The 17,034-nt window shown below is 44.7% G+C and overlaps 1 protein-coding gene across 7 annotated transcripts in view; it reads left to right on the forward strand.

Annotated features, from left to right (window-relative positions):
* Positions 1 to 17,034, forward strand: part of ELMO1 (engulfment and cell motility 1) — a 385,710-nt gene that overhangs the window by 218,524 nt on the left and 150,152 nt on the right. The gene's annotated exons all lie outside the window — the stretch shown is intronic.

Raw genomic sequence — 17,034 nt, forward strand, 5'->3', positions numbered from 1 at the left:
TCCCCATTCAGAGAAATGATTGACTTATCATTTAGGAAATGGCTGAGGGTGAAGACAGCATGAGCACTAGAATATCCCCACCCAAGGCCCTTCCAATCCCATCCCATTGGGATGCCCAGCCTTTGGGTACTGGTAACACCTCCCTGTCCATTTGAGTCTTATGTAATCCTAATCCAAATATTCTGATGTATATTCTTTTAAACATGGAATTGAATTAAATTTAATTTTGTTCTCGTGTCTAACACTTGGGTAGTGATGGTCCCATCTGACTCTGCCCTGCTGAGACTGAATTTACCTTATTGGCTTCCCTTCTGGATACCACACTTAGGGAGGGTTTGGTGTGCTGGTTCCCGAGCAGGGCATTCAGAATGATCAAGGACCTCAATGACAAGCCATGCTCTTAATCACTTACCAAAATTGGAGAGTTGAAACCATAAAAGAGATTCAGGGACATAAGATAGCTGCCTTTCAGCATGCCCAGGACTGTTATGTGGAAGAGGGATTACACATACTCTTTTTGGTCCCCCAAAGAAGAACTAGCAACAATGGGCAGAATTTGCAGAGAGGTGCGTTTAATCGTAATTGGAGGAGAAAATTTTCAAGAATTTCCCCTAACTCCAAAAGTAGACTGGGCTGTCTCAGATAGTTGTGGGGAGTTTTATCCAAGTAAAAATTATAGAGGAAAGCATGAATGAATGAATGAGTGAATGAATGAATGAATGAATGGACTAAAAGAATTTCTTAATAATTTATCATGTTCTGGGCACAGTGTTGTGTGCTGGGGATGCAAATACAAAGAACCAGTACTAACTGTGTCAAAAGGTGTTCCTTCTAATAGGAGATGATGCATCTAGGGTCGATCACTTGTCACTTCCTTTGCAGAAGCAATGAAATCACCAATTTCTTTACCATTCCTCATACAAGAAATAGAGAACATGAGGGAAGGGGATATTAGCATGTCAGGAAGGGCAGCTGCAGTAGACTACACAAAGGAGCTCTCTTGGCCTTCACTAAGGTCCCACTACCAAAGCTGGTGATTCACTTGGGAAAGAGAACAGTGGTAGTGACGAGGCACATGGGGGGGCATGGCTGGATGGCCACTTATTAAGGACTCTGTACAGGAAGCTCCTGCTCTGGGTGGATGGACTGGTCAACTTGTCCAATTCCATCAACTCTGGGATTCTGTGAGTCTATGAAATGATTGCAGAAACCGTGAGGTTTGAGGTTGGTCAGAACCAAAATGACATATGCGCTAATTGGTCCCACATAATTTTATTCTGACTAGGTCACTTTTCTTGTAATAAAAACAATAGTAGCTTACCCATCATCACATTTGATCCTCACAACACCCTGTGAGACAGATGCTATAACTATCCCCATTTTCTATAAGATAAAACTGAGGCACATGCTTGGTGACTTGCTCTACCATAGTTCATGTCTAAGGCCAGATCTGAGCCAAAGTCTTCTAAGTTCTAAGGTCAGTTCTCTATCCACTGTCTGTCTTGTAAGCACTGTCAATCATCTCCTCCTTGGGGGACTTGTGTTTTTTTCTATCATCTGCTAGAGTCTGAGGCTGCAGGTACTGACCTGGAGTCTTCATTCCTGACATTTTCTGCCTCCTATTTATAGTCACAGGGTGCCCATAATTCTGAGGAGAGAGAAGTGGAGTGGTGGACATTGGACATGATCCTTCCTGTTTTATGCTATTCCAATCGCATTTGGGTTCCAGTGGGTCTTTAATCTGAGCTTGCCAAGGTTGGCTTCTCTGACCTAAGTCATCTTTCCATTGGAAGCAAAAAGACTAGCACAGGAATTGAGCTGGGAGAAGGCTTTTCTTGAAAAGTTAAGTCCAGGCTGGTGCTGACCGATCAGCACTAAGGGACAAACAATGACAGATCACCAGGCTTGGTCTGTAAGAGTGGCATATGGCAGGTTTGAGTTGTGTTAACCAAGAGCTGAATGGCCCACTGAGACAAGACAAGACAATGTGTCTTGATGACATCCAGTTAGTCCTCTTGAGATTAGAGTTGATCATTGCGCTTCAGAATTTTCTATTTTCTGTTTGCCGTTCATCAAATCTGAGGCAGCACAAAGCTGGTGGTCCATGGGGACACTACTCTGCTCCCTAGCATATTGTTTCCCAGAGCCTCTGACTTGTCTATTCTCACATTGTCCAGAAAACAGAACTATGCCTTGGTTTCTACCATTAACCATTTGAATTATTGAGCTTGATAAAACATGGAATTTCTGTGCCCTGTGCTATTGGCATAGAATAGGAAATTGGTACTGCCCCCCCTCCACTACACCTCTTTCCTCTTATCCTCTGCTAAATTGTTTTAGACACAAATGATGATGACTTCTCCTAGTCGTTCATCTCCTTTATCTTGTCCCAAAGCCCCTGTTTGATATGTTCTGACCCGTGATCACTTGCTACCTGGGGTTGCTTCTGTTGAGGATGCTCTTGTGACTTCTGGGGCCATAGGTCAGCAAAGCTGGTCGATGCACAGAAACAATAAATAAGTGGCTGCTCTATATTTTGGATCAGGTAGACGGGAATGAAAGTTTAAATGTCATTGTAGAGTAAATAACGACTTTCAAATTTTCCTGAACCACTAACAGAAAAGTACTGTCCTCCATCATAAAAGGAGCGGCATTGACATTTGGCTTCCAAAGCAGCCCCTTGGGAAAAGTTCTGTGTGGCCAAACCTGGTCTTCTAGATTGTTATGCTTTGTCAGCACATCCATGCTCTCCAATTGTAGTGACTCAGGAAGCAGCTTCACTCTGTTATTTTCACTGGAGAATACCCATGACTCCCCAAAGTCCTGTCCAGATCCACAGTCCTTTTCCTCTGGATATCCTCTCATCTTCCCCAACAGCACAACCATTTCATCTTCCCAGAGCCACATTCATAGAGGAAGACCAAATCCCCCACCACCTTCTAATTCACTTAAATTCGCCAAACATGAATTCAGCACTCACTCTGTGCCTGGAACTCTGCTAGGCACTGCAGATACTGAGACAAAAGCAACAGCTCCTACCCTCAAAAAGCTTCCATTCTACTGGGGGGATAAATTGTGTGCACAGATAAATACAAATACATTTGAGGAGGGGATGAAATGAATATTCAAGACTTCAGTGATCAGAGGATGTAGCTCCTGAACTGAGTCTCAAACGAAGAGAAGGATTCCCACAGGGGAAGGTGAAGGGAGAAAGCATTCTAGGCATAGGGTGGGGGACTCAGAGTATATGCAAATGCACAAATGCGGAGGACATATTGTTTTTGTTGGCAGATCCATCATCCCATCTTTTGTCCAGGGTTCAGATCTAAGTCATCCTTAAACCCTTCCTATCCTTTCTTTCCATTCGGTCTATTGTGAAATCATTTGGTCATGAAAGGTATGTTCCATCCTTTTTTGTTTCCCCCTCCTCTCCAAATACACAAGTGCAGGTTTTGGTTTCTACCCTTATGGTTTATAGGGCTGTTTTCATCAATCTTTCTCTCAAACTCTTTGCCTTCCATTTAATCAAAAATTCCACTGCTAAAATTACCTTTCTTATCTCCACATCACTTTCTTCTTTAGAACTGGCATTGGCTGCTGCTTTTCCCTGTTAGAAGCAAATGAAATTCTTCCCAATGTGATTCAGAGCCCTCCACCAATGACCAGACCCATCCATCTTCGTGGACTCCTTGACACAAGAATCTTTCTTCTCTCCCTCTGCTGTTTTAGTCCTTCCATGTTTGTCAAGATTGATTGACTAGTCTCTGGCTTCCTGCCCTCCAAATGTCATTTATTCCTCATTTGAAAACCATCTCCATGTAGGGAGGCTTCCCATGATTTCATGCCTTTTGGTTGCATATCTTTAGCCATAATTCCAGTGACTGCGAATTTGAGTTCTCCAGAACCCCCATCCCACCCCATTAAGTGAAGAGGCATTAAGATGCTTCAACATTAAGATCCTCCATTTTAAACCTGAACAGCCAAGCCTGCCAATCTTCTTTTCTGTACAAACGCTTCTTATTCTCCAATCCATAGTGACACTATGGCTTTGTTGTTGTTTTTAATGCTCACTTGCTTCTCTTCTGGACAACCCTCCCCCCACCCAGGCTGTGCACAATATCAATCATCCCTAAGTGTCTTGGAGACAAGTGGGTGGTGAGTATTTTTGTCCCCTTTTCATCTGAGCTGAGGTTGGCTCCCTTGGGGAAGGATGCTCTGGTAGTTGTGTCCACCTGGATGAGCATCCTGGGGCCCCCTCAGCTCATAAAGCTACTCTGGAGAGAAACTTGCCCTTCCATGCATTGCTTGCATACATTTAAATATTTTAAAGGAATTATGGAACTGGGGGTGGGCCTGTATTCCATGACAGAAATCTGAAAGAGGCATGGAGATGTCACCATCACCATACCTGAAAAACTTGGTGCCATCCTCTATAGCCAGTGATTTACATAACCAAATTTTTTATTACTCATCAGACTTTGAGTTTTCTTAATATGCAAATAGCAAAGGATCACTGATTTCATTAGCAAGTAAGGTTGGAAGCATCTTCACCTTTCTGGGACTTCATGGATAAGTCCTTCATGAGGATAAGTCCTTCATGAGGATAAGTCCTCATGAGTTTTCATAGACTTTTAGAAATTAAGTAACTTGCTCAGGTCAACCAGCTTCCTGGCTCAATAGTCAGGGTAGGATTTGAACCAATTTTTTCTGGCTCCAAGCTCAATATGCCCTCCACAATGCCATGCTCTCTGATTGACAATGACTGATTGACCTGGGAACTTGCCATGAATCCTAATGTTGATAAAGGACACTGGCCAGTTGTTTTTTTTATCCTTGTGTTTTCTACATGTATTACTGAGCAAAATGAGCCTTGTTGGTTACCCACCTGAGAAGAATATTATCAAATTGGGCACAAAACACCTATGAATTTCCTGGCTTGTTCAGAGAGAAAGCACATTATATAAAGTGTTACTTGTTAAAAAAGAATTAGCAACAATCCTGGTGCCACCCCTCTGTTTCTTTTCCTTTGCTCCCTCTCGCTGGCAATGGAGCTGGTAGATGGTTGGTAAGGAAAGAGAAGGGAGGGCAGGTTCCCTTTGTCATGAGAGTGAGTGGTGAGTCACAGCCCATGACTCATCTGGAGCCCACAAAGCCAACTGATGGAGGAGGGGCTCACTAATAGAACCTTTCTCTAATGAGTCACACAAGGCGGGTGAGGGGCAAGGCACATCCTAAACCAAGGCTGAAAAGAAGTATATTTTAAAATACAGGAAGGTTGAGGTCCTAATGTGAAATCTGATGGGCTCCTCAGACTATGGGAGCCCATGCCTTGCCCCTGGAGGTAGACTCAAGGCAGGAACAACACATCCTTTTGTGTTGGACTATCTGACTCTTTGGTGGGGGAGAGCAGTCGGATTAAAAACCAGAAGAAAATATTTAAACAAATGCAGAGAAATCTATAGCTTTGAATGACTGGGTTGTCATTCCTGGCTCCCCAGGACTGGAGGCTCAGCACAACATGTCATCTCACCGATAGTTACACCTCTCCTTGAATCCCAGTAGGCCTCAGTAGCTAATATTATGCTATAGATCTCTGAGGTGTTCTTGGTCACCACCTACTTCTGAAGAAAATCTGAATGAGATTATTTTTTAAATGAAGTTTGCTCTTCCACCAGAGAATCCTGCTGAAATGTTAAGCCTCTGAGGCTGTTTTCTTAACTGAGCACTCATGTAGGACGACAGGCTGCTAGCTGTAGACCTGGGGAGACCTCACAGACCCTCAAGTCCAATGTCCATCTCCCTTCAGTGTGTTAGAGACCCCTCTTGCCATCCTGTGGAGCCATAGACCTCTGCTTGGAATAATGTCTGTGCCTATATTCATGTGGGGAGGAAATGCTAAATTTCAGTTAGAGATGGGTAAAATAATGATGAGATTGTCTTTCTAGCTGAGTCCACAGACCCCCTAAAAGCAACCCATGGATGGTGTAGGGATCTGTGGACCCCTGGTGAAGACCACCCTGCCTTAGCATAATGCTCTCGTGGGGCAGAAGAGGAAGCCAGACCTAAAGAGATTAGATGATTGGCTCACACCAGGGCACACAACAAGGAAGGGTGAGGACCAGAATCCAAACCCAGGGCTCCTGACTCTGAATGCTGCACTCTCTCTGCTGTCTTTGCACACTGCATTCCCCCACGTGTATGGGACTGGGTGAGTCAGCAACTGAGTGGGTAACCCCAGAGAGTATCTGGGACATGGCACAACCTCTGCAAGGGCTGTCCCTTCTCCCTTGATTCTTCGATGTTGTCAGTCCGTTGGGAGTGGGTGGGAAAGGCTGCCTGACAGCCCTGGCTCCGCTCTACTGGAGTAGCAACTGGTGAATCACACTCAGCCAAACTACACCATGGGCTTCTGCAGGCAGACTTATTTACAAGAGGTTTGATAACAACAACACACACACCCTGCCCCAATCAGCATCCGCAGGCAGGTTCGTTTATAACCACCACCACAGCACACACACACACACACACACACACACACACACACACACACACACACACCCTGCCCCAATCAGCATCCGCAGGCAGGTTCATTTATAAGCACCACCACCACCACAACACACACACACACACACACACACACACACACACACACACACACACACACACACACACCCCCTGCCCCAATCAGCATCCCCAGCAGGTTCATTTATAACCACCACCACCACCAGAACATACACACACACACACATACACACACACACACACACACACACACACACACACACACATACACACACCCTGCCCCAATCAGCATCTGCAGGCAGGTTTGTTTATAACCACCATCACCACCACCACAGCACACACACACACACACACACACACACACACACACACACACACACACACACACACACCATGCCCCATCAGCCTCTGTGGACAGGCTCAGGCACAGAGGGTTGTAACCACCACAATGGCCTCTCCACCCTTTTCCTGAGACAACATCAAGAAGAGAAGGGGAGGAAAATGGCATCAAACCCAGGAAGCCTACAGAGGCAGACCCACAAATGTAATTTTCAATGAGGTACCTAAAGGACTGACTTCATGCTATTTCCTCCCCCCTCCCTTTTACCTTCCCCATTTGTCACAAATGTTCAGAAAGGCAGGGACCTGGGTGCTTAGGTCTCTTGGTGGAACTGTGAATTGGAACAGCCATTCTGGAAAGAAAAACTTCTCAGATGGTGGGGGGGAAGAGTGGGGTGGGGTGGGGAAACCTGTAGCCTCAAGGCCACATGGAGCCCTCTAGGTCCTCAAATTAGACTGAATCTAAACTTCATAGGACAAATCCTCTTTAGAAAAAGATTTGTTCTGTAAAATTGAGGCTGAGTCAAAAGGCCACACCTAGAAGGCCATGCGTGGCCTCGAGGCCCAGGTTCCTCAACTCTGACTCATTATTAAAACTCTTGAGTAGGGAAACTATGAGTTCAACCGTGACTTCAGGTACTTATTGGCTGCGTGATGGTCCTGGGCTAGTCACTTGACCCTTTGCCTCTGCTTTTTCAACTGTAAATTGAAAATAATACAGTACCCACCTCTCAGAGTTTTATGTCTAATGAGATAATATCTATAAAACACTAAGCACAGTCCCTGGCACATAGTAGGCTCTTAACACATACTTGTGTCTTTTCCTTGTTAACTTCGCAGCACATTTTCATCCTTCTGCTCCGTGTCCTTTTGAAGGAGTTGTTTTCGGGGATAAGCTCCTTGTGATAACAATGCCAATGGAATGTTCAAGTGGTAGGAAGAGCTTTGGGGCTGCCCTGTGGTTCTGGCACTGCTCATTTCCACTGAGTGACACAAACCTTCCTGGAATGAAGGTGAAAAATATGAACTTTACAGATGACCAAAGGGTCATCCCACAGATCACAGTTTGGGTTTCTGGATGTACCTTCTCATAATTCCCTGAAGTCAAAGAATGTGTTGTTTAAATCCTAGGTCCTTTTTGCCTATGTTTAGTTGTCCAAGAACCATTCAGTGCAGTTAGAGAGTTCATTCATATTCCCCAAGGATCTATAGGAAATCTGCTTGCTGTGCCCCACCCTCTTCAGCCTTGTGGGTCATGATCCATCCATTCCCTTCATACTCAGACACTCAAGTTAATCCATGAGCTCATTTCTGAAGTTCCTTGCAAGGATTCAAATCTCAGCCCCTCTAGGCCCACCCAGATTGGGCAGCTCTCACTCATGGGCCTCCCCTGGTTCCTCTCACAAGCCAGAGGCCATCTATCCTTCCTTTCTCCTTAAACCCTGAGGGTGCTGGTTCTGTACCTGACTCACCTCTTGTCTCTCCCTCCCCATTTGACTGTCCCCTCTTCCTTCTCTGTCATCTTACTCCTTCTTGATATCTTCATTCCTGTTCCTCCTTAGTTTAATAGGACAGCCTGCTCACCCCGACTAGGGACCGCTCCTTTGTCCTCTGGGAAATATTGACTCTCCTTCTTGGGAGTCCGTTGTAATTCCATCTCACCTCTGAAAGACCAAGCCTCCCAGCTCCTGCTGAATTTCAGGATCCCTTTGGGGAAGCATAGAGCAAATTAATGATAATGATTAAGTTAGATATATGGAATCCTACCAAACACCAAAGAATTCCAACAAGAATTTGAAGCAAGATCAGCTCCAACAGAGCCATGCCTCTGTACAAGGTAGATTGCGCCCATTAAGTGGTGAGAGGGAAGGAAGTAGGCAGCAAAGAGGTCATCAGCTTGAATGTCCTTGGATCAGAGATTCAGAGAGCTCTGGAAGGTATCTGTTTAGGGAAACAAAATGGAGTTATCCAGCAAGGCCACCCATGAAAACACCCTGATGGACACAAACACGGGTGGCTCTATCCCACAAACTGTTCAGTGTCAGGCTCAGATCATCACCTTTTGGAGCCAGATTCTTCTGTGTTCTGACCCTTAATCTCATCTGAGAGGGAAGGGGAATGAGCAGTTCCCATTAGCGTGGGACTTTACGTTGGGTATTGTCCATAATAGCCAGAGTTGGGGGTATCGCTGGTTTGGAGGTTGTTAAAGTAGTTACTGCCACTGGCTATGGTCATTATAAGACTGATCTCAGGTCCAGGACCTGGGGGGAGGAGAGTCGAGGCTGAGCTAAGGAAGGAAGGAGCCAGTCTGCGTTGGGACACGCAGTGGAAGACGGTCTGTGGCTCCTGCAGATGAAATCACAACAGCAGATGTCATCCTAATAATAACTGACATTCCTATAGATAGGACTGTAAGATTTGCCAAGTGCTTTGCATCCATTATCTCACTCATCCTCACGACAATCCTGTTAGCCTCAGAGAGGTCAAGCAAGCTGATCACAGTCACACAGGCTGAGGCTCAGCATTATCAGAGCTGGGATTTGCCATCAAGGCTTCCTCATCTCAAGTTCAGGGATCTTGCCCTGTTCAAATGTCAGTTCTGATAATGAGGAGAAGGTGAATGAGGATGATGATGTGGTCATGAATGGGGATTGCAGAGGGCCCTCCCACGCTCTAAGTTCTGTGATCTTGGATTAGTGGGATAAATCATGGATCTCGAATGTCAAACTTTCTGCTGTGGCAGAAAATGAAAGAACTCCAGTGTTCAGACGAACCCCTTCCCTCACCCTCTCATGGAGGTTCCTTGGGCTTTTAGTCTCCTGGACCAGCTCCCTCAGGAAGCCTCTTTGCCCTCTTCTCCAAAGACAGGGGCTGGTTTCCTTGGTTGCTATTTCCCCCATTCTGTTTGAAGGATTGACTCATTCCTTCCCTTGGAAGCAGCTAACTGTTGTTTGAGCTAGCCCAGGTCCTTGCTTGAGTGCATCCTGTCTGTCTCCCTTTGCCCTTGGATTCATTCAATGCAGGTGGCCCCAAAGGAGACAGGGAGGTCAGCTAAAGGTGTCAGGAGGCTAGCACTGTGAAGATTTGCTCTTCCTTGGCCATCTGGGTGACCCCTCCCCCTCCCCAATTTAGGACAAATTCATCCCAGTTCCATTCATAAGACTTGCTTTTTTGTGAACCTTGACACCATTTTCTAATTCAGGTTATTTTACTTCCAGGCAAAATATGCCTTTAAAGTACTTTAAATCCCCAGCATCTTTTATGTGCAGCTTATTTTCATCCAATTTCCCCGCTGAGACATTCTGTGGTGACGTTTACCTCTGTGGACACAAGATGCCCTGCCGGGAAATCACACGCATTGATTTTCCCTGGAATCCTTTGCTGCTGAGAACTAAGGCTTGCAATGAGTTTCATTGCCTTGTGCTGTTGGGCTGAGCAGGAGAATTTCTAAGCAGCTTAACTTTCATTTCTAATGTGGAAAAGATCAGAGCCCTCCTCTCGTAGAGATGGCTCGTTATTTTGGGTGCCAAGAATGCTGTTTTCTCTTTTCCTTTAGCCAGGTTTTTGTTTGTCTTCTGGTTTGGGTCCCATCTTTGTGATAAGGGTCATAAAAATGTTTTGGGAAATTAAACCCAGAGGAAAAGCAGAAGGGACTTTTGTTGGTGTGCATTTGATGAGAGTGTTTCCAGAAGTCATAGGAGCCACCAAAAATATTTAAGGTAGAATCAAGCCAAGAAGTATTTATTAAGCACGTACTGTGTACCTAGTCAAGTGCTGGAGATGCAGACAAACACTGAGCAGACCCTGCTGTCAAGTTGCTCGTACACAATTTACAACAAGAGTGTGGAGTGAGAGGTCACTGTAGAGTCTACCTCAGGTCATCCCCCCTCAAAAATAACAGCAGCCATAATGAAGCAAAACAGTCCCAAGAAGTCTGACTGGAAAATGCAAATTCCCAAAGGATGATGCCAAAGAAGAGCTCTGATACCATGAAAAACTATGGGGAATTGAAGCAGCCTGGGGCAGAGCAGTGGGGAGGGAAACAGCCGAAGAAAGAGGTGCCTGAGAGCAGCCAAGAATGCATCTCAGGAAGGCATAATAAAACGCAGGGAATGGGATGAGCTGGCTGCAGACACACTAGACGAATGAAAGGAAGAAATGAGATCCGAAAAAAAAAAAAGACCAGAACAAAACAAACCTCTGAAGAGAAATGACTAGAAGGACTGAGCCCAGCTCAGGAAGCTCAGGAGATGATGGCAAAGCATAGCGGTGTGGAAAGCAGCGTGGATGGAGAAGGAAATATTGATGAAAGCAACTGAGAAAGGGGAATGAAGGAGAAGACCCCAAAGGAAAGAGAAAGGGCAACTCCAAGGAAAGGATCTCTTTGGGTAGCTGCATGCTAATAAATTTGAGAATTTAAAAGAAAAGAGAAATAAAAAATATTCTCAGACATAGAAAATCGTTGTTCTGACAGAAGATAAGATCGGTGATCTAAATAGAGCAGGAGAGATCAGCAGAATCCTCTAGACAAGGCATTGGGATCAGACAGATTCCTGAGTGAGATTTTCTGAACCTTCAAAAACATAGTTGTACTACTACATTCTGGGGAATGACTTCTTAGTACAAATTTACATGGTGCAAAGGGTACGAGGTTGCATATGTATTAGATGCATTCATACATATACATATCTTGGTTGACTATATGGAAAACTTTTTTTTTCCTCCTTGTCTCTGCCTTCTGGTTTCCCTGGCTTTCTTCGAGTCCCAGCTAAAATGTAAGAAGGCTTCCTTGGTCCCCTTCATGCCGCTGGCTGCCCTCTGTGATTGCCTACCATTTATACCAGATATCTCTTACGTGTGACTTGTTTCTATGTTGTCTCCCTCCATTAGGCTGTGAGCTTCTTTAGGTCTGGCAATGATTTTGCTTTTTTTTTTTTAATAGTTTTTCTTCTGTTTGTTTTTTCTAAAATAAGTTTGTGTGAATATTTTCTCTTTCTTACATCATCACATTATACCATGAAGCCCTCCCTCTCCATACCCCGCCCCAAGAGCCATCACACATGACAAATAGTATGCTTTAACTTCTTTTCTATTCCCTATGCTTGGCACAATGTCTGGCACATAGTAAGTGCTTACTAAATACTTCTTGATTAGGGGATTGTAGAAGGGAGGACATGATAGTTGTCTTCAGATACTGAAAGAGGCATTAGCCTTGTTCTGCTGGGCTCCAGAGGGCAGAACCAGAAGCAAGAGCCACCATATGGGAAGGATTTCCTAAAACTGAAATCTCTGGGCAAAGGCTGCCTAGCCACATGTCAGGAATGTTCTTGAAGGGTTTCTTCATCATCCTTAAGGTTAGCTCAGGGAAAAGGGTAATTCTGAGACCTTTTCCAAATCAGGGAGTCCATGAAGTATTTTAAGTGCTTACAGGGGAGGTTCCAGAGACTCCAGGGAAGGCTTTTCCTAAATAGCCAATTAAGACTGAATAAAAAAGAGATAGTTCAGGGGGCGGAGCCAAGATGGCGAAGTAGAAAGATGCACATACACATAGCTCCAAACCCACAAACCACAGAACGTCTAGAGGGGACCAACCCAGGGCGAATTCTGCACCCAGAGACCATGGAATATTGGAGCGAGGGAGATTTCTGTTCCGGAGAGACCTGCAAACCTCTCACGGGGGGTCCTTCGCGCCGTGGACTGGGCGCCGGGATGGGGAGCAGAGGGCAGCCCTGCTGCGGCCACGACACCGTGAGGAAAAGATCCGAGAGGGCTACGGGGACGGGATCTCCAGCGGCCACGTGGGTCCCCCCACCCACAGAGGGACCTGCAAACCTCTCGCAAAAGGTCCGTCGTGCTGCAGACGCGGAGCCCAGCCCGGACCTGCAGCGGCGGCGGCTCCGAGAGGCACAGATCTGAGAAGGCTCCAGAGACGGGATCTCCAGCGGCAGCACAAGCCCCCACCAACAGGTGACTGACGGGGGTAGGTGAGAGAGTCTCTTTGGCGGGTTGAGAGGGGAGTGGGGTGCCCCCATGGCTCGGGCTCCCCCAGGAGATAGAAGCTGAGAGGCGGCTACAGACAGGGGCTCCCCAAACGGGTGGGAGCCTGGATCCATTGTGGAAGGTCTGTGCATAAACCCCCTGAGGGAACTGAGCCAGAGAGGCGGCCCTGCCCCTGACCACCTGAACTTAATTCTCACACTGAATAGCAGCCCTGCCCCCGCCAAAAACCCTAAGGCGGGAAGCAGCATTTGAATCTCAGTCCCCAAACGCTGGCTGGGAGGACCAGGAGGTGAGGTGGGTGTGAGGGGAACATTCAGAGGTCAGGTCACTGGTTGGAGAAAATGCCAAGAAAAGTGAAAAGAAATAAAACTATTGAAGGGTATTTTCTCGGAGAAAAGACGCTTCCTCCCTTCCTTTCTGATGAGGAGGAACAATGCTTGCCATCAGGCAAAGACACAGAAATCGAGGATTCTGTGTCCCAGCCCACCCAACAGACTCGGGCCATGGAAGAGCTCAAGAGGAATTTTGAAAATCAAGTTAGAGAGGTGGAGGAAAGACTGGGAAGGGAAATGAGAGGGATGAGGGAGAAGCATGAAAAGCAGATCAGCTCCCTGCTAAAGGAGAACCAAAAAAATCTTGAAGAAATTGGCACCTTGAGAACTAGCCTAACTCAGTTGGCAAGGGAGGTGCAAGGGGCCAATGAGGAGAAGAATGCTTTCAAAAGCAGAATTAACCAAATGGAAAAGGAGATTCAAAAGCTCACTGAAGAAAATAGATCTTTCAAAACTGGAATGGTACAGATGGACGCTAAGGACTTTATGAGAAAGACAGATATCACAGAACATAGCGTGCAGATTTGAAAAATGGAAGATAATGTGAAATATCTTATTGGAAAAACAACTGACCTGGAAAATAGAATCAGGAGAGACAATGTAAAAATTCTGGGACTACCTGAAAACCATGATCAAAAGAAGAGCCTAGACATCATCTTCCATGAAATTATCAAGGAAAACTGCCCTGAGATTCTAGAACCAGAAGGCAAAATAAATATTCAAGGAATCCACAGAACACCGCATGAAAGAGATCCAAAAAGAGAAACTCCTAGGAGCATTGTGGCCAAATTCCAGAATTCCCAGGTGAAAGAGAAAATATTGCAAGCAGCTAGAAAGAAACAATTCAAGTATTGTGGAAATACAATCAGGATAGCACAAGATCTGGCACCCTCTACATTGAGGGATAGAAGGGAATGGAATAGGATATTCCAGAAGTCAAAGGAACTAGGACTGAAGCCAAGAATCACCTACCCAGCAAAACTGAGTATAATACTTCAGGAGAAAAAATAGTCTTCCAATGAAATAGAGGACTTTCAAATTTTCCTGATGAAAAGACCAGAGATGGAAAGAAAATTTGACTGTCTAACACAAGAATGAAGAGAACCATGAAAAGGTGAACAGCAAAGAGAAGTCATAAGGGACTTACTAAAGTTGAACTGTTTACATTCCTACATGGAAAGACAATATTTGTAACTCTTGAAACATTTCAGTATCTGGGTACTGGGTGGGAGTACACACACACACACACAAAAGACATAGTTCAAGAGGAAAAATTAAGTAAATATTGATGGGAATAGGGGAAAATTAGGGACGGTTTCTAGAAAAGGGATTGATTTTTCATTGGTTTTAGCCCTTGTTGTCATTAGAGAAGTCAGGAAGCAGAAGGAGCCCTGGAATTTCCTCCTGAGATTTCCAAGGTCTGGACCTGCTTTTTCAGCCCATGAGTCCTTTGATTTGCCCTAGATTTTTCTGATCCTTTTCTTCCAATAGACAGTAAGCTCCTGAAGGGCAAAAAAATGTTTTCCTTTTTGCCTTGGTATCCCTAGATCAGAGCACCAGCAGCACTTAATAAAATTGGGAGGATGCAAATGGTTGAATTTGCCCAACTTTGGAATTGGTGATTCTTTCAACTTTATTTCAGTGACTTTGGTCAAAGTCTATAACACAAATACACCATTGACAGATCGGCCATTTAAAGCTTCTGTGGCCATTAATTGTCTTTTGCTTTCACTTTTCTGGAGATCACTTCTGAATTCTGAAGGGACATCTTCTCTTGTGTTTCGTGACAAAGTATGTTGGGGGTCAGCTTTGTCCTAAAAGGAATTATTTAAATATTTTATTCAAATTTTGTGATTTCTCCCTCATGATTGCCCTCATGACTTGGGGAAGGGGGATCATTTGAAATTCCAGCAGAAGGTTGTTAGGGCTGCACCCCTAAAGTATGTGTTCATTGGTTGGTAGTTGTTCACCTTTTCTTGGATACCTGTTGTTAATTAGTGAGGTCTGAGGTTTTCCCCACATTGCTGCTTTCTTCCCCTCCTATAGGCACCATGTAGTTCCCTCACCTCTGTATTGGTCTCAGCACAGATGGATTCAATCCAATCACTTTTCCCATTATCATTGTTCTCTTTTGTATCATTTTTACTTACTTACTATGAATTTCAGAGAATATGATGTCAGGGTCCAAGTATATGGTTCCATGGCTTGATGGATGAAGAAAATGTTGCATTGATTTTTGCAAATATTATCCATTTTCTTTTTGTCCATGGTCCTCTTTTCACTTCCATTCTTGAATGCCCCTCAGATTACTTTGCCTCACTGGCCATCTTGACAAATTTTTTTAACCTGGTTTTATCCTCTCTGGATTCTCTCCTTTATGAAATGATGCTGCTCATGCTCCTGCATTAGCCTTCTTTGTAAGATTTTTATGGGTGAGCCTGTTTTCTAACCCACTGTCGCTTGTGGCAGCCATCTGTGTGGTCAACAAATGTCATGGTGATTATTTTCCACAGCCTTGGGTTTCTGAATGGAGTTAGAATTGTTGATCTTGATGCCATTTCTGTTGTCTCTTCTCTATTTTGAATTTCACCACCTTGTTTAAGCAATTCAGAGTTAACCCTCATTTGTATGCCATGTCTTTTTCCTCATTACTATTCTTGGCTCTTCTTTATTATCAATTTCAATCTTGATTCCAATGAATCGATAGTCTGACCATGCACAAACAGCTGACTCAGGGACAGTTCCCATGTCATAAGAAATCTTTTCCTTCCCGGGAAAATGTAATCAATATCATTCTTCATGATGTTTGGTACTTACCATGTCCTATACATATATATATATGCATATATATGTAACACATATATATGTGTGTGCATATATGTATATATATATAGATAGATAGATAGATGTGTGCATATGTGTGTATACATAAAAATGCTTCTCAATATATATAACCCTGAGGACAAGGTCATGAAAATTCTGCTTTTTTAATTCTGCCTCGTGTCCCCAGGACCTTGCACATTGCTTGCTTATATAAAGCTTTTGATCAGCGAAACCCACAGCTTTTTTTTTTCACATAAACTCCCACAGAGACAGCTTCCTTCCTCCCCCACCATCTCTTCATGCAGTAGGATCTCTGGTACTAAATGCATGTCTTTACATCAATCCCCATTAAACTTCATCATGTTGGTTTCAGCCATCGTTCGGGTCTGTTGAAATCATTTTCAATCTTGGTGCTATTATACACAAGATTATCTATTCCTCCCAGCGTCCTGGCATTTCTAAATATGATAAGCCAGCTTTCCATGACTGCATCCCAAAGCAAGGAGAGACATGTCAAACAGAACTGAGCTGAGGCTACATCCCATCCTGGGGCATGGTGTGCCTTAGGTAGGTATGTCTCTCCTGGTCAATGTCTGGAACTGTGTTTAGAGATGACAGTGGAAGCCAGAGGAGCCAGGAAGATCACTGAAGGAGAGAGCATGGAGGGAGAAGAGCAGAGGGCCAGGGTAGAAACTGTGTTTGTCCTTGAATCCCCAGCACCCAGCCCAATGCCAAGCACATAGTAGGTACTTCACAAAAGGTTGTTGGATGAACTGAATTGAGTTTAGACACATGCTTTTTAGGTGTGTGTGTGGGTGTACTGAGTGACCAAAGGAGGCCAGGAAGGTGTGCTCAGGCAAGAAAGAGAAGGACCAAGAAAAAACCAGCCCAGGGAGGAGAAAGGGTCCAGGAGGAAAGGGTGGGAACTGGTGAAGGACACCAAGTGGTTCATGGACAATGAGGGGGAAGAAAGGTTGGAATCTTGAAACATGCAGAGTGATAGAAGCAGAGGCAAAAG

The sequence above is a fragment of the Notamacropus eugenii genome, chromosome 3, assembly GCF_028372415.1.
Source record: "Notamacropus eugenii isolate mMacEug1 chromosome 3, mMacEug1.pri_v2, whole genome shotgun sequence".
Taxonomy (NCBI): domain Eukaryota; kingdom Metazoa; phylum Chordata; class Mammalia; order Diprotodontia; family Macropodidae; genus Notamacropus; species Notamacropus eugenii.